The sequence below is a fragment of the Delphinapterus leucas genome, chromosome 6 (genome assembly GCF_059928025.1).
Source record: "Delphinapterus leucas isolate spDelLeu-1000000601 "Yukka" chromosome 6, BTC_Dleu_Yukka2, whole genome shotgun sequence".
NCBI lineage: Eukaryota > Metazoa > Chordata > Mammalia > Artiodactyla > Monodontidae > Delphinapterus > Delphinapterus leucas.
In genome coordinates, this window is record NC_143134.1 from 62,594,993 (window position 1) to 62,613,331 (window position 18,339).

At 39.4% G+C, this 18,339-nt stretch overlaps 1 protein-coding gene across 1 annotated transcript in view; it reads left to right on the forward strand.

The window, feature by feature from the left end:
• Nucleotides 1-18,339, forward strand: part of MPDZ (multiple PDZ domain crumbs cell polarity complex component) — a 558,334-nt gene that overhangs the window by 514,418 nt on the left and 25,577 nt on the right. The window contains exons 52-54 of the mRNA XM_089913222.1: nt 1-11,388; nt 11,479-13,291; nt 15,615-15,753. The exon at nt 1-11,388 is cut by the window's left edge and continues 16,894 nt beyond it. The gene's annotated coding sequence lies outside the window, so the exon portion shown is untranslated. The remainder of the gene's footprint in view (nt 11,389-11,478; nt 13,292-15,614; nt 15,754-18,339) is intronic.

The window sequence follows — 18,339 nt, forward strand, 5'->3', positions numbered from 1 at the left end:
GAAACAACAATTTTTCATTCTATACCACATTTACTTTTGAATATTTAATCATATTTAAATGAAATCTCAGTGAAAATTTTTTAAATATAAAAAATTAAACATTTCTTCAGCATATACTATATTCAAGGCAGTGTGGTACTATGAGCCAAAAAAGGAAGACATAATATGTCCTGGTTTTGAGAAATTTATTGGGTTGGCCAAAAAGTTAATTTGGGTTTTTCCATAAGATGTAATACTCTTTGGTTGGGGAAATAAGACAGAAAAAAAGGCAAGTAGTGTCAAATGAGTATAAGTACTATTAGTATAACTTGGTCTCTGTTGTCTGTAGAGAAGTCAAAATTTTTAATATACATTATATCTACAAGGGTCCAATGGGAGTCAGTTATGTTAGGACTGTCTCAGGACCCTAAACAACACGAAGCATGATACCCCAAAGCCCCCCTTGCTGAATGCCATTCTCCTTCTTCAAAAAGTGTTGTTTTTCTCAGTGGCATCCTGTCTACTATTCCTGGGAAAAGAGAGGCTAAGTTTGTCAGACAGAAGCTGCATCCTAACTCTCTCTCCTAGCTTGTGCTTCAGACATCCACCGGCTTGCACTGGGTAACACCCTTTGTTTGATTAATCCACTTCTAAATCACTTATCTGCGGCCTTTCTGTATGAAGACTTAAGGGGCTCTCTAGGGCAACTGAAACTACAGAGGTGTGGCTCTACAGGAGCAGAAACCGTGAGACCGAGAAGTTTGTGAACAAAGGGTATGTAAGCTTGGCCCTCGGGCCATACTAAACAGTAGATACGATCACCCCAAAATTGTTTTATATGTGTAATTTATTTTCCTATAATTAGCAAAGTATCATTTGTATTCTATAAGAAAATAATGTTGGTATGCATACTATAAATTTAACTGTAACCTGTTTATAACACTGTTTATTTCACCAGGAATAAAATGACTTATAAATAAACAGCTATTACTTCCCTTTTCCTTACTTACCCTAAGATCCCATTCATTTCTTTTCTTGCCTCTTTGTCTTTTCTGTCAAGTTTCTAATTTCCAGCCCCTCATCTCTCTTTTCCATCCTTTCCTTCTCATGGGTGTGCATGAGGTAATGGGTTAATGTTTTTGACAGATTTTATTAAAATCAGTATTTGAAGGTCTACATGAAGGTAATCTTCCACAATTGTTCTCTTGGGAAACGGTGCAATATACTAATAAAATTGCCACTGCACATAACCTTTTTAGAATCCATCTTTGACAGATTTATTCCATAAACATATTTACTTTTGCGTTTCCTAAATTTATAAACAAAAGTTTTCTCTTATGTTATATTTTAATGACTTCTGATTATTTCAGATACTCAGAGGAAAAATAATGCTAGTGTTGAAGGTGTTCAAAAAAATGCAGCACAGGGGGCTTCCCTGGTGGCGCTGTGGTTGAGAGTCCGCCTGCCGATGCAGGGGACATGGGTTCGTGCCCCGGTCCGGGAATATCCCACATGCCGCAGAGCGGCTGAGCCCGTGAGTCATGGCTGCTGAGCCTGCGCGTCTGGAGCCTGTTCTCCGCAACGAGAGAGACCACAACAGTGGGAGGCCCGCGTACGGCAAAAAAAAAAAAAAAAAAAAAAAAAAAAAAAAAATGCAGCACAGCCTCTCAAGGTAGTCTGAAAAAAGATTTTCCAAAGAACTTCATGAATGAAAGCATCATCACCCAAAGCTTTGGCCTTTCAAAATAAAAGTGATGTTTAAAAAATATTTTTGCTTGAATAGATAGTATAGAGTTGCCATATGTGCCTCCCCGACACACACACAGTTTTCCCTATTATTAATATCTTGCATTGATGTGATACATTTGCTATAATTAACAAACAAATATTGACACATTATTCTTAACTGAGATCCATAGTTCAGATTAAGGTTCATGCTTTATATCGGACAGTTCTTTGGCTCTTGAAAAATATATAGTGTTATTTATCTACCATTGCAGCATAATAATAGTTTCATCATCCTGAAAATCCCCTGACTTTTACCTGTTCATCTCTTCCCCTTACCTCTGGCAACTACTGATGGTTTTGCTATTTCTAGGGCTCTGCCTTTTTCAGAATGTCATATAGTTGGCATCATATAGAATGTGGCCTTTTTAGACTGGCTTCTTTCACTTAGCAATAGGCCATTAAGATTCCTTCATGGTTTTGGTGGCTTGATCGCTCAATTTTTTTGTTGCCAAACGTATTCCATTCCATGTACCATAGTTTGTTTATCCATCCACCTATTGAGGGGCATCTTGGTTTCTTCCAGTTTCTGATATTATGAATAAATCTGCCTAACGTTCCTGTGCAGGTTTTTGTGTGGACGTAAGTTTTCAACTCAACAAGGTAAATACCTAGGAGTGCAAACGGTGGGTCATGTGTTAGCAGCATGTTTACTTTTGTAAGAAACTGCCGAACTTTCTTCCAGAATGGCTGTATGTACTCTTCTGCAGTCCCACCAGCAGTGAATGGGAATTCCTCTTGTTCTGTATCCTCATCAGCATTTGGTGTTGTCAGCATTTTGTATTTTAGCCATGCTGAGTGTGTAGTGGTATGTCATTGTTGTTTCAGTTTTCAATTTTCCTTATGGCCAGTGATGTTGAGAGTATTTTCATATGCTTTTCCACCTGTATATCTTTGGTGAGATGTCTGCTCAGATGTTTTGCCCATTTTTAAATTGTGTTGCTTGTTTTCTTATTGTTGAGTTTTAAGGGTCCTTTCTCTATTTTGGATACAAATCACCTGTCAGATATGTGTTTTGCAAATATTTTCTCCCAGTCCTTGGCTTGTCTTTTATTCTCTTTCACAGAGCAAAATTTTTAATTTTAATTAAGTCTAACTTATCAGTTTTTCTTATATTTTCTCATATTTTTGATGTTGCATCTAAAAACTCATTGCCAGATGCAAGGGCACCTAGAGGTTCTCCCGTGTTAGCTTCTAGAAGGTTTATAGTTTTGAATCTTATTTACATTTAGGATTATAATCCATTTTGGGTTATTTTTCGTGAAGAGTATAAAGTCTGTGACTAGATTCATTTTTTTTTGCATATGACTGTCTAATTGTTCCAGCACCATTTGTTGAAAAGAGCATCATTTTTCTATTTATTTGCCTTTTTTTTTGTGACAAAGATCAAATGACTATATTTGAGTGGGTGTGGTGTTTTTTCTCCATTTTAAAAATAATACTTAACTAGATTTTTAAAAATAAAATGAAATATAAATAAGAAAAACACAAATGATCTATAAAGAGAGGGCTTCCATTTGTTAGATGATTGAGTAAAGTTGATTTTGCTCCCTTGTTTCAGAAATCATTCCAAAGCAACAAGGATAATGGGAGACACAGACACAGATTTTATTTTTGATAACAGTAGGAGATTTTTTTTTAAACTCTAAATCACAGTATCCAAGAAAAGGATTGCGAAATGTTGTGCTGGTTAAACAAGGATGCCAGGAGGCACTTAGATTTTGTATGTGGGGCTGTGAATCTCTAAACAGCTGGAATTCCCCAGAGTCAACATACTTCCTAGGGACAATGCCTTCTTTGGAAGAACGGAAATGGGTAATTGGGCTAGTTGCACAACTTTCTTGAAAGCAATTTTATACTATAAAGAAGCACACTTATGCGTGCGTGCACGCACACACACACACACACACACACACACTGACTCTCTCTCTCTCTCTCTCTCTCTCTCTCTCTCTCTCTCTCTCTCTCGCTCTCTCTCTCGCTCTCGCTCTCGCTCTCTCTCAACCCTGTTACATAAAGCACTTCAGTATAAACCAGAAAGAATTTCTCCTATTTTGGAATGCTGGTCTCTTATGCATGAACTTCCTTTAATTAATTGGTAGAGGATAAACTTGCTTCATTCAAAGACATCTAATTTTTTTTTTTAATTTGAGATACTACAAAAAGTCAAAGAAACAGAGAAAACAGAGGTCAGAGAATATTGATAATGATGTTGCCCTAAAACATGAAAATTGTGATTATAGGCATACATTTAAAAAATTTAGTAAAACACTTTTTTAAATATATAATAAGAGTTGAAAGCAGAGATATGAGGGCCCAGAGAGATGGCCATGTTGATAATTTTCATCTAAATAGCCTCAAGGAAATGGAATACTAGAGACGACCAAAGATATAAGTACCTTCTAGCTCCGTCATAGATTAGGTACGATATTCAATTAAATATGATTTGAGACGTATCAAAAGCCAGGCCTGCCCCCTCTAATACCTCTTCACCTGCCAACCTTGGCATTATCCTCTCCTTCTGCCTAACACAAGAAGTTAAAGTAATTCTACTCCACTAGGTCAGGCGGGCATCTGTGTATCAGCTTAACCAAGACTGTATGGAAATGTACACTGCCTGCAAAAAAGGATATGAGTTATCGATGGCTGCTTTGATGATCTTGTCTAAGCACGTATCAGTTCATCACTTGAGGCTTGTTGAACGTTGCATAGAGCCTGGCTGTGAAGACGAGATGATGGTCAGATAAACTGTAGCGCAGAGCAGCCTAGGAGTGGCGCGCCACAAGATGGCGCTAGACTGGCAAGAACAGACACAGTAAAAAGCCTCAGAGAATTGAAGGAAGTATTTTTAGTCCATTTTGGAAGGAGGTTGCCAAGAAACAAACATATTTTCTTGGGAAGACACGTATCTTTTGATCCAGTAAGTCCAAGTCTGAATATTAGACTCTACTAGAAATCAGTTGTGTGACTTTTAGCAAGTTACTCAAGCTCTGAGAGCCCTGTCTGTGAAGTGTAAGAGATGTTTCTGTCATTGGTTGTTGGTAGTTTTAACTGAGATGAAGCTCGGAAGGTACCTAGCACAGAGGAGGTGGCATTCAGGCTGTGATGCACAGTTCCACAGGGCAGCATTCTCAGTGTGGATGACACTGGAAGCTGTGGAACGTGGAGGCCCTAGGCAGTCAGTTAGGAGGACTATTATTATTGCTGCCTTCTCCTTTTGCCCAAAGGCAGCCCCAGCCAGTCATGTACTGGAATAGCACAGGAAAATTAATTCTCTGCTCTTTCTGTTTTACTTCTTGTTACTTTACAGCCTTATACACGTGTGATGCGTGAGAAAAGGGCCTAAACTGATAGAAGAGTGTTCCTGGTCAAAGCCCCATTATTCTTTAACTAATTTGGGAAAGTGAATCAATTAAGAATTTGGTCCCCAGTTTCTTCGTCTGTGAAAAGAGAGAGTTGGACCAGATAATCTGTAACACTCTTTCCCCAATTCTTTGTTTTACAGGCTGGGTCCCGTTCAATCCTTTCATCCTGGTACAGTTGCCCATAGAGAAGAAACCTTGTTCTTAAAATGGCAATGAAATTCATTGAACATGAATTCCCAGAGGATAGGAGAAATGGGCCAGACTTCTCCTACAAGTATGTGGCATCTAGTCCTTGGCAAGAAAAGGAAGTTGTCAGGCTAAGCTTAAAATATTCCTCTTTGCTGATACAGTATTAATTAAATTTGCTTAATCATTGCTGCAACTGTTTAGCAGAGAGGACTTACGCACAGAGGGCTCAGGGAGCAAGCAGATTATGGGCAAGTATGGGAACATCGAGGGCAGAATCATGTTTACAATTAAAGTTGAACCTCCTCTCCATCTCCCTCCCCCCTCCCCCTTCTCCCTCTCTTCCTCCCCCTCCTGTCACTTCTACCACTCCTTCCTCTTTTTAATTTCAAGGAATTGAGCAGTTGCTCAGAGACCCTTGCGATTGCGCTGGGGCTCTGTCCAGCTGAACAGCACTCCATTCCCATCTCCCTGGCAGTTACCCACAGTAACTAATGCAGACTGAGAACACACACGTAAGTCCCTTTCAAAGGAAAGCCATCACATCTACTCCCACTTTCTTAGCAGGTTTTCTAAATCTTCAATAAGTTTGTGTTCGCTGGGAATGAATGTCTGAATGTAGGCTTCAAAAATATTCCTCCCCCCATCCCAATCTGTATAATTACTGTTTTTTTTTTTTTTCCTGAAGCCTTTCAAAATACTGTAATTAACAGATTGGCAGATAACCCATAGAACTGCAGTTAAGGCAAATATAGTATGCAGCTGTCTTTGCATTAAGTGATTAAATCAAATAGCATAGTTTTGAAGTACATTTATAAAGCATAAATTTACCTCCTGGCAAAACTGTCTTAAGTAACACACCCTGCACCATCTGTTCACTCAGTATTAATAACCATATTTCCCAGGACGGTAGCTACGGAGAGCAGAGCTACCAGCTGTGCAGAGCTAAGAGGTGCTGAAGGATTCTTTGGAATACTCAGCAACTTTTGGATCCTCTTAAGGATGCTCACAGTGATTGGGCATATGAAACACACACACACACACACAACATATATGTGTATGTGTGTGTATATATATATGTGTATATATATGTGTATATATGTGTATATATATAGGCGCACATGCATGCACATACACCCATGCATGTGCCTACACTTGCCCATGTACACACGTGCACACACACACGCACACCACCTCAAGGTACAGATGACTGTATGCTCACTTTCCATGAAGAAGACAATACCCTGGTGTGACTTTAACTGTATTTATTCAAGTACTTATTTCATTAAATGATTCATTCAGCAATGATTTATTAAATACCTCTGTGTGTTAGATTAGGTTCTAGGTAGCAGGAATACACTGGTGAAGGACAGTGGCCCCTGCTCTTATGGAGCTTACCGTCTAGCACAGAAGTCTCATTAATAGACTCACTACAATACATGGTAATGATTTAAAGGCAGGATAGAAACCCCCATTTAGGTTTATAAAATCAAAAGCTATAAATATTTTGCATTTCAAGGCTATGTGTAATAAGTGAAAACTGTTCCATAATCAAAAATGTATCCAGAACCTGCCATGAGTGGCAGTAGCCTCAGTGGACAAAACAAGAAAAAGATGTTTCCAACCAGGTAAAAAAAACTGAAGGTAGCGGTAAAAAGAAACGCTAACTTGAATGATTCAGACTATTGTGCAGAGTTTCAGAGACAGCCAGCAACTACTGAGACATGAGAAGCCTGAATGGGTTTCACAGAGCAGTGGTGGTCTGCCCTGGCTGTCCCCTGGAATAGTCTGGGAGCCTTCAAAAAATATTCATGGCCAGGTCCCACCCCAGATCAATTAGATTAGAGGATCTGTGGATGGGGCTTAGACATCTCTCGGGTTTTTTTTTATAAGTTCTGGAGGTAATTTTAATGAAACTTATCCTGCAAGAAGTGGAATTTGAGCTAGATGTCAAAGATGATGGTATAATCTAGAGCTTTACTGGCCAGTATGTTAGCAACTAGCCACATGTGGCCATTAGAACTTTAATTAATTAATTAAAATGAGATAAAAGTCAGGTTCTCAGTTGTCTTGTCCCACTTCATGTGCTCAGTAATCACCATAAATTCTGTTGGAATGTGAACCAGATGGATGAACAAGAGAGAAAGTGGATAATGATAGGAGGGAAGGCATAGTGTTTGGAGAATTCATTAGCGACTGCGGGGAGAAGTGACTAGCTGCTTTCAGCAGTGGGAACTTGTGAACAAAGGTATGTAAGAGCGGGGGTGGTAGGAGATGGTGATAGTGAGGGTCCCTCACTCAGACGGGAATACTTAGAGTTGAAGCAATAGCCAACAGGAAGTATGGAAAGATTGGATGTAGAAGAATGATAAAAGGGAAACTGTGTTAAAGCAAATGGCCTGGTGTAATTCAGGATGGATGGAGGATAGAGTAACTGGAGTTTGCAAAGCTGCTCTTTTCGTACCAGGCTCAATAGGAAGATGGGATGAAGACCTAGTCTAGTTAGCTAGAGCACGTTTCACTTCATTTCTAGTTTTATCTGGGAAGTCACACCAAAGCTCATTTAAGCTTAAAAAAAGTCAAAGATAGGATGGACTCAAACTTGTCAGCTTTCTTGAAGACATAAAGCTAGAGCTTCCGAAGTCATAATTTACAGTTAGGAGGGATTGTACAGGCCATCCAAGCCAATTTTCTCAGGTCATAAGTGAAAACATAGAGGTACGGGGATGGTGAATGAATTCCCCATGGTCTCACAGCTAACGCAAGGTAGATACTGAACCAGAGTACAGGCTTTCCAGTTTCCAGACTGGGAGTCCTTTTATTCCATACCACTTTCCAGATTTTAGTGTAGTGTATAGTAAAAGTCAAAGACAGTCACACACACAAAAATAGCTTTGTCATAAAGGTTTCAAAATGGAAGTACTTTGAGTAGGAAAGCAAAGAGCAAGAATGTAAATAATCAGTTGAAAATCAAAGATCAGATATTACTATTTTGTGCAGGAAAGTGGAAGTAGATTCTTAAATTTTGTGCTTTACATGAAACACCAAGAATGCAAGCATCTAAGCTCACCTTCTTTTACTTCTGTTAACGATATGATTGCTTCTTTTAGGGGTACCGATCATTTGATCTTTGGAGACTTAGCGTTATACAAAATCTTGTCTACCTAAGAGTCCATTACTCCTGTGAACTGCAATGCCTTATTAGAAACACACAGTGCTTTCTGTTACTGCTGCTTAATCTAAAGAAAAAAAGAAAAAATGAAAGGTTTCCCTTGGTAAAGTCTGAGTAGCATAGTGCTGCTAGACTGGACTACAAGATTCAGCCTGCAAAAGAAGGTATTCTGAGCTTTGTTTTGTATCAGTATTTATTATTGTATCAGCAGCTACATTTGACGTGCTTATAATTTATTAATAGTCTTTATCTGGAAGCAGAAGCAAATTCCATAATTCTCGTGAATCACATATCCTCCAGGCATTTTTAAAATCTAATATTTGTTTACTGTCACTGGTACTGGACATTTCTCATTGCAATTCATGCAGAAGCTGTTCATCGAAAACTGGTATCTGGCCTACTCCAATATTTTCCATTTTATTGGTCGAGGGGAGTTGGCTTTAAACTACCAAGCTTATAATTTATTACCGGAACAGACAATTTAAACATTTTAGGATGTGTTCAGGCACAGCTCAAAGTTTTAACAAGGCTGCTCTCTTTATTTCAGAGCCCTTCCCTGTCAAGAAGGCTCTTGTATTTTAACAAAGAAAACACTTTTTTTTTTTTCTTTCAGTTTTCCCTTGAGTTAGAATGTGTATTGAAACACTTTATGAGGAAGGTAATGTGGGGAAGTAAAGTTAATCTCCAGGAAGGAAAAAAAAAAGCTGGGAGTCTTTTGAGGTCATATAAAAAATAAGTGAAAAGATGGCCCAATTATTTTGACAGCAGATGGGATCTCTAAGCTGTTAATTAAGAGACTAACCATTAAGAACATGAAGACTCAAGTTTCTAGAGGTTTACTGCTTCTTTTCTGGTGTTTTGAGAAGATTTGATTATATGGTACTATTTTTAAATGTCATTTTATAGTTTTAAAAAATGACAGAAGAAGCACCTTAACAAAATGATCATCCTGAGGGGACGAGAGTAAAAAACCACCATATTCCAGGTTTTCGTCTTACGTTAACTCCAAACTATTTCCCCCGTGGACAAAAGACCATTCATTATGAGAAGTAGGTGATATAATTCAACATGCCTATGCTAGGCCAACTAATAAATCAGGCAAATGGGTGCCCTAGGCAACAGAATGGTATCTTCAGCTGATGGGATAAATAGATGGATGGACAGACGGCAGAATGAACTGATGGATAGATGGGCAGACAGTATTAGTACTCATGTGAACAAATGCCACCCAGTGTTCATGTCAAATAGAAAAAAAGCAGGAAGAACCAAGAGAATTGCCAATTGGTAGATAGCCTCAGTAATGACAGTAGAAATAACTCAAGACACAGTTCTTTCTGGCACGAGCTTTGTCTTACTTGACTTTATATCCTCCGCATCTATCATAGTCCCTCTCATTCAGTAGTTCAATAAAGTTGCATAAATGGAGATAAAAGAACAGAAATAAGGACTCCTGGATGCGATGCTATCAAATTGCATTTCAGGGAACAAGAATGGGATATTTCCATTAGAATTGAAAAGAATCTTAGTATCACAGAAGGAAAACAACTGGAGTGGAAATAATGACTTTTAAAGATGTTCGTTCTGAAGCAGCCTGTCTAGAAAGCCCTGAGAAGTCCTTGATGAAGGGGAGAGATGTTGGTGACAGGGCTGTAGAATGGGTGGAATGTGCAGGGCCATGAAACAGGACCAGGCCAGGAGCAAGGAGACCAAGGTAGACCTGGATGTGCCGTCTCTAGCCGAGGAGTCCTGGGACAAACCTTCTGCGGGCCTAGTTTCTTATTATATTAAATAAACTAATTTATTTACCCCTTAGATTCTTTTCTAAGTCTAATGTACATTTTTATTATCCTTATGTTTTATTCTAGAAATCTCTTGTCTGACTCCCTGCAGTAAAGGTGATTACTCTTTGGGAGAAGGTGGGCAGAAAGCAGAAATATTGGTTATCATATTACTTTCATTTATGTTATGACTTGAAAAGTTTTTCATGTTTCTCAAATGTGATTTTATTATATGAAACCCTAAAATGCTAAGTCTACGTAGGATTTCCTAAAAGTAGCACCTGGAAAAATTGGGTTTGAGCCAAAAAAAATTACTTTAAAAGAGACTTCTCTAAAAACATGTTGATATTGGTATGTATTTGGAACTACGTATGCTACGTGCTAAAACCTTTGTATTCTTCCCTTTTTAAGAAAAATCATTCAGTGATTAGCATTGAGATACATGATAAAGCCTTATGTTTCATTGTTTTAAGCTTTCAAATTGGGAATTTCAAGGATCTGGTGAAGCACAGGTTCATCCCCAGGTTTGGCAGTCTGCAATTTTCAAATACAGTTTGAACTCTCCGTGCAACTATAGATTTCTTTCTAGATATTTATAGTAATGCACAGAGTGCAGAGGAGTGGATACCTATACCTGAATATTTGTTTCTCCTCTGTAGGAGGCTGGGAACAAAATGTTTCTGTTAGTAGAAAATGACAACAGTAAATATGAAGGGAGAAGAACCACAAATCAGCAATGATGCATATGGTAAAGCAAACATAGGGCAGCTTTATCCCAACGCAGAAACGCTTTGAAGAGAAATAGAGTTCAAGTGAAATCTGTTAACCCAACACTGTGAGCGGGTTTCAATGGAAGAGAAAAAACCCTGAGGCGAAAGAACTCTCAGGAGGGTCCCATAAAAGGCTGAAGTGGGGCGACGTCTGCCTTGAGTTGGTTTTCAGCAGAACAGCATTATGGGGCAGTGATATTAACATGCAGAAATAAGAAGAACGGAGCACTTCATCTTGTTGAGGAGAATCAATCTATATAGGCTTGTAGGACTGTGTCCTGTGGATTATTGGACTAGGAGCTGTGCCAGGTGCACTCAGAAAAATTGGGGTCTTCTGAATAAAGACATTTCAGGTGCGGTAAAGCTCCTATTGGTTTTATTAGTATTCTTAATCATAGCTACTATTTCTCATGTGACTGAGGATTTTTATCTCTACCTTCCAGATAAAGAAACAGAAAAAGAAAGAAGTAAAATGATATTTCCCACATCACTCTGTTGGCATGTTACAGGGCAAAGGTTTGAACTCATATTAATGTGATCCTTTTATTCGATATTTTTACATGTATGTATTTTTATTTCATTTGCATTTTCCAATAATTTTTAAAATCCATGTTGAAAATGTTTAGAACCACAGTTGTAATAAGAAGATCCTAGTGTTTCTATCTGAGATAGAACCTAATAAAACTGTTTAAAAGCTGGGATTTCTTGTAGATGGCTAGTGGGAAGCAGCCCCATAGCACAGGGAGATCAGCTCGATGCTTTGTGACCACCTAGAGGGGTGGGATAGGGAGGGTGGGAGGGAGACTCAAGAGGGAGGGCATATGGGGATGTATGTATATTTATAGCTGATTTACTTTGTTATACAGCAGAAACTAACACAGCATTGTAAAGCAATTATACTCCAATGGAGATATAAAAAAAATTTTTTTTTAAAGTTGGGATATCTCACTTTGAGGAGTTGGATGTGATGGTGACAGCTGTGGGCATCAATGTATATATCTCAAAAGGAGTTAAAGCTCAGCAGGACTGATCGATGGACCATTTCTTAGAACTGTTTATTAGGAAACAGTTTGAAACTTATAGAAGACTTGCAGTTTGAAACTTACAGAAAATTTGCAAGTCGTATAGAAAAAGACTGCCCAATAGCCTTTACCCAGCTGCACTTACCGTTTATAATTTGTCCTGTGTGCTCTCTTTCTGTGTAAACATTATTCTTTGTCCCATACTTTTGAAATTGAGTTACATACATCATGGCCCTTTGCTTTTAAATACTTTATGTGTATCTCCTAAGAAAAAGGCTATTCCCTTAAAAATCCACAGCAGAGTTAGTAGCTTAACTAATTTAACATCAACACGGGACCTCTGTCTTATCTACCATCTCTATTTCAGTTTTGTCAGTTCACCCACTCAGCAATGTCCTTTACAGCCTGTTTTCCCTCCAGTACAGGATACAATTAAGGATCACATATTTCTGATCCTTTACTTATCATGTTTCTCTGGTCTCCTTTAATTTGGAACAGCTCCCAGGAGCAGCAAGACACTTGAAAACTCTCAGAAAGTAATAGGATACCATCCTTCTAGGGGAAAAAGTTGGGTGGCTCAGAGGTCAGAGTGGAGACTGAGACTTGCATGCGAAATTCGCAGACCATCTTCCTGGGTGTGGTAGAGGTTTCCAGGGTAAATCCCAAACACCATTAATCAGGGGTGATAATTTGGCTTTTTGAGGTCTTTCAGGACACCTGAGAAGAAACGTTTCTCAACGTTGTCCATCAGCTGCCTTCTATCTCAGCTGCCTCTGGGATAATCCTCTCCCTGTGTGAGGGCCGACCTGGAGGGCAGTGCTGAGCCTCTGATCAGGCGCTATCCCATGGATGCTCAGGGAACAGAATCCCGCTGAATGGAGCATAGATGTTTCTGAAGGTCTGAGGATCTGTGCCCTTCTTCAGCCAAGGACTGCTGGTGGGAATGTCAACTGAAGACCTCGAGCAGGAAACCTTTGTTACTTGAGTTTTTTAGGCAAGAAACAATGAAAAATTACTGTATCCACTTCAAGAAATGAATAACAGAAATGGAAAACTGATCGTAACAAATTGAATACAGAATACTAAAGCGTAGTATTCGTGAATAATGAATATCAGCATGTTGTCCAAAGAAAGGGGAATGAGAATGAAGTCCCCGACTCTCATTCTTTTTTTGTCTTTTAGCATCAGCAGGGCCAGGAAGAGGATCATTAACAGGAAGGTGGAACACTCACAGGTGCGTTTCTGCCCCTTCAACACTGTGCTATCCAAGGGTTGACCTTAAACTCTCTGTGGGGACCCAGGTTGACAATCTCTGAGGATGTCAGTTATTAGACTGACTCCTTTCTCAGAAACAGGGCCATCAAAAGGGAAGTCCAAAGGAGGGAAATTCCCGGGCCAGCCATGGGAATAAAAGTATGACAGAGGGCTTCCCTAGTGGCGCAGTGGTTGAGAGTCCACCTGCCGATGCAGGGGACACGGGTTCGTGCCCCGGTCCGGGAAGATCCCACATGCCGCGGAGCGGCTGGGCCCGTGAGCCGTGGCCGCTGAGCCTGCGTGTCCGGAGTCTGTGCTCCGCAACGGGAGAGGCCACAACAGTGAGAGGCCCGTGTACCGCAAAAAAAAAAAAAAGTGTGGGGCCCACCTACTCAGTGGCGGTGTGGGCTGCAGTGTACACTAGTCAGGGTTATTACATAAGTTAATATTTTCACTGTAAAATCATTAATTTCAATATAATTATCGATTAAACTTACATAGATGTCACGATACCCTGTGATGTTTTCTTAAGATATTCAAATAAATGCATTACAATGTTGCATTGATTCATAGAAAAAATTTGAACTGAATTAATTCATTGGCACCGACATGTGCTTTATATGATACTAGAAAAGATGCACTAGCACCTCACACATAGTACAATATATTACAAGATGCAATAGTTAGCGCAAAATGGAGGACTAAAGTGGTATTAAATTGAAAGATAGTTTACACTGTCCGTTGATGGACATTTAGGTTGTTTCCATGGCTATCATGAATAATGCTACAATAAACATGGGTGTATCTCTTCAAGATCCTGATTTCAAGTCCCTTGATATATACCTGGAAGTAATTCTATTTTTAATTTTTTGAGGAGCCTGCATACTATTTTCCATAGTGGCTATACCAGTTTCTATTCCCACCAACAGAGTACTACTCTTCTCTTTTCTCCACATCCTTCCCAACGCTTGTTATCTTTTGGGTTTTTTGATACTAGCCATCCTTCTCCAAAGAAGATATGTAGATGGCCAACAGATACATTAAAAGGTGTTCATATCACTAATCATCCAGGATATGCAAATTAAATCCACAGTGAGACAATCACCACCTCAGCTTTGGGCCAAGGCCACAAACTTTCTGGGAAGTCCTCAGCCAATGTCTGAGCATGGCAGTGGCGGGGGGCTTCTAGGACCTAGCCATTTTGGCAGGACACAGCAGTCTTCTATCTACAGTTCCTGATGGGCTGGTGGAGAGTTTGCCTACAGCTCCTCTGCCCAATCCTTCCCCCTCCCTGCTTTCCTTTCACAAGGTTCAGATGTGCACTATCACCTAATATCTTTCTTTACCCAAACCTGCTTCTTGCTCCCTTGTCTTTCATGGACATCATCACCCCTTCTCCCCCAATAAAAGTTTTAGCCCCAAATTACCTTTTCATGTCTGCTTCCAAGAGACACAATTCCTTAAATTGTTTTCCTTTTCTTCTGCTCTGTGATTGCTTGAAATTTTTAGTGTCTCCCATCCTTCCTGAGGGATGTTTTTAGATTCTCTGGCAGTAAAATCCCACATATTTCTGCACAAAACTTAACTGAAATCTACATTGCTAAAGTTTATGTTTATCAAGAACTGTAAGGTGATATATTCATGTCCTCATATTCTGAAGTCTTTTTTTCTTTTTTGCTAATAATCACAAATTTTCAATGTTACCAAATCAAATAATTGTGGAGCTGCAGCCACCTTGCCCAACGCTGCTCTTTTATAGATGATATGATGTAGCTGAGGGCCAGAGTATTTAAGTGATTCATCTCAAATTGCAAGAATTATAGGATGAATTTCCTTCAGAAGTTAATTGTCTCAAGAGAATTTCTTCACTTTCATGACATTTCTAATCAGAAAGTGTCAGATCCTAGCCCTAAACTGCTCATGTACTAATCTTACTAAATTACTTCCTAATGTCTTTAAGATTATTTCACTCATCTGAGGTTTGATAGATTAGCCCTGTGTATGTGATGAGTGCATTCTCCTTGGGGGTATATATTCCATATATGCTGGGGAAAGCTATTTGCCTGGGGTTAGATTAGCAAGGAACAAGGTGATCATGGAAAGCCCATTAATTAATATATAATTTAATTAGTTCAGGCCAGGAAGTTAATATAGAGTACAGTATTAAAAGATATAAAAGTGCTAATTAATAATGAAAAATGAATTTAGATAATCTATGGGATTTTTTAAAAGTATGCTTTTTTTTTTCTCTTGTTCTTTCCATGGCTCCCCACCTTCCTTCTTCTTCATCCAAATGGCTACAGCTGTGATTGTCCATTATTCGATCAACAGTTAACCCCCAGGAACAGAATCTAGGATTTCCCAGGAAGGCATTATTAGCCTCCTTTCCTGCAGACATTGTGGTGCATCTTGGGAAGAGAAACTCAAATTAGCTACCAAAAGGTAAGATAGAACTGGGGGTGCCTACTCAGACTTGGGTAGGAGGCAAGGAGGGTGGCAGTTTACAACAATTATACTTCACAGTTCTGAAAGGATTAAACACATACACACCCAGTTAATCTGACCCCAGGAGGCATGCAAGCAATTTTCTTCCCCTAAGTAATTCTGTTAAATGTATCCATGTTTTCATTAACTGCTGAAATAGTTTTTTCTATTCATTGTAGGGTTATACTGTACTTGTTTTGTGTTAATAAGTATTTATCCTCTTACCTTATACTATTACAGTCATTAACTGCAGTGTGTAAATGTACTAGTTATTACTGTCTAATTTTTGTTGAAAAAAGCACAACAAAGGAGTGAAGGTGAAAAAAACATTACATAAAAAGCATGCAGCCAGAGTTTCTTGCCAAGTAGCAGGGCACTGAATTCATGACATTTAGTTTCTGTGCCCAACAGCTATGTCCTATGGTTTTATTGAAAGAGAATACTGATCAGCCCAGGGAAAATAATATTCTTGAGAATTGCACATCTTGGAACTGAAGAAAATGAGAAATTGGAGGGAAACTACCCATGAGGTACTGCCTCTCCTCCCTCCCTCCCTCCCTTCTTTCCTTCCTTCCTTCCTCTCCTTCCCATCCCCTCCTTCTTCTTCCTCTTTTTCTTTTTCTTGTTCTTGTTCTTTTTTTTTTTTTTTTTTTTGTGGTACGCGGGCCTCTCACTGTTGTGGCCTCTCCCGTTGCGGAGCACAGGCTCCATACGCGCAGGCTCAGCGGCCATGGCTCACGGGCCCAGCCGCTCGCTCCGCGGCATGTGGGATCCTCCCGGACCGGGTCACAAACCCGTGTCCCCTGCATCGGCAGGTGGACTCTCAACCACTGCGCCACCGGGGAAGCCCTCTTGTTCTTTTTTTTAATGGAAACAATTTAACTGTGGACCAGGAAGGCATCAGAAGTAAGATACAGATAAGATAGGGTAGCTTCCAGTCAACAGTATCCATTTGGAAAGTTGGTTACCACACAGAAAAAAAAATGCACAACGTTAAGAACTAACCATAAGGAAAAGTGAAATTAAATGCTAGTAAGTGATACAAAAAGAATAAGCATTAAGGGGGAACAAATGCATGTATACATGGCTCAGTTACTAAAAAAAAGTCTCATAGCTGTCAAAGCACTTCAGGGATGTTGTGGATAAGCAATGTCTTGAATATGACTCTTTTTTGTACACAATATTTTAAATGAAACAAAATCTGGGGAGAATGTAGCAAGTGCAGCCTCTTCACTATGCAGTATGTTAATGCGTCAGATTGGTTGTGCTGCTGAACAGCTTGAGGGAATGGCAGTATTTTAATAATACTATATGGTAACCTGGCCTTTATAGATCATCTCTGTTTACCTGCAAGATGGTATTAGCTTAAGTACAGAAATGTCATTCCTATAGCTATATATCACTTGATTTTTATTTGAATTAGTAAGGTAGCATTTAAGTCTTTTTTAAGGAGAGGAATTAGATTTGGAGGAGAGGAATGTTGATTACTGAACATAAAAATATGTATTTGTCAGGGTTGAATGTAGGTTCCAGGGTTGAATGTAGGTTCCAGTAATTATCATTTGCTGTTTTTTGACCATGAGAAGGTTACCTCAATTTCTTACTAGTTGCAACCTAAAGGCAAAAATAATGGAGCATCCTGGAAGTATATCTGCAGTCCTGTTTCTTTGTCTTGAATTACTCTAAAATCCGTTTCATACACATTATTTAAAGAAAGGCCATTGGCACAGATGGAGAATCTGAAGCGCAGAAAGGTTGTCTGTGATTAGCTATAAGCCGCACTTATTTATGCTACTTGCACAGGGTATATTCGAAAATTTACATGTTTTTTTATTCCATTTTAGTGTTTTTCTTTTTTGCATCAAATGATTTCTCTGTATAAACAATCTGTGTTGATCGATTTTAAAAATGCCTTAATCCGAATGTCTCGGAAGGCGACAGGCGACAGTGCTGGCTGCCACACACCACCTCTCAACAGCATCCTGTCCAGGAGCACTGCTGTTGGTCTTGTCCACTACAATGAATTATGCATAACTGGAAGGCTAGTTGTTGGCATGGAAAAAGTGTGACATGTTAGATTAAAATTAAATATTGAGTAGGTTTCCTCCTAGAGGCATGAATCAAAGAAAAATGCTTCTTTTTCATCAGTGAATGTGGAGGCTTCCTGTTAACGAGTCTTTGCACAAAGGAATCTGACTGTCACAACATGGTGCAGAACACTGAGTACATCACGCCCAGCTCTGTCCTCCAATGCTGGTTGGTGTCACAAGGAAGTCCCAACAGTTCTCGGAAATGACTTGGCGATGAGAATCTTCCTGTAGACTCTGCTGTTTTTTCCATGCACCCTTTATGGCCTTTGGTTGAGTGGGACCTGAACTTAACCCACAGACCCATTAGGGGCAGTCGTAAAGCAAATTACAACAATAACTATGTCAACCATGAAATGGACGAAAACACCCCCAGATGATGCCCCTTTCCCTTCCTCACTCAGGAAGGCTCAGTGAGCAAGCCCTGGGAACAAGAACCTACTGAGAGAAGGTGAAG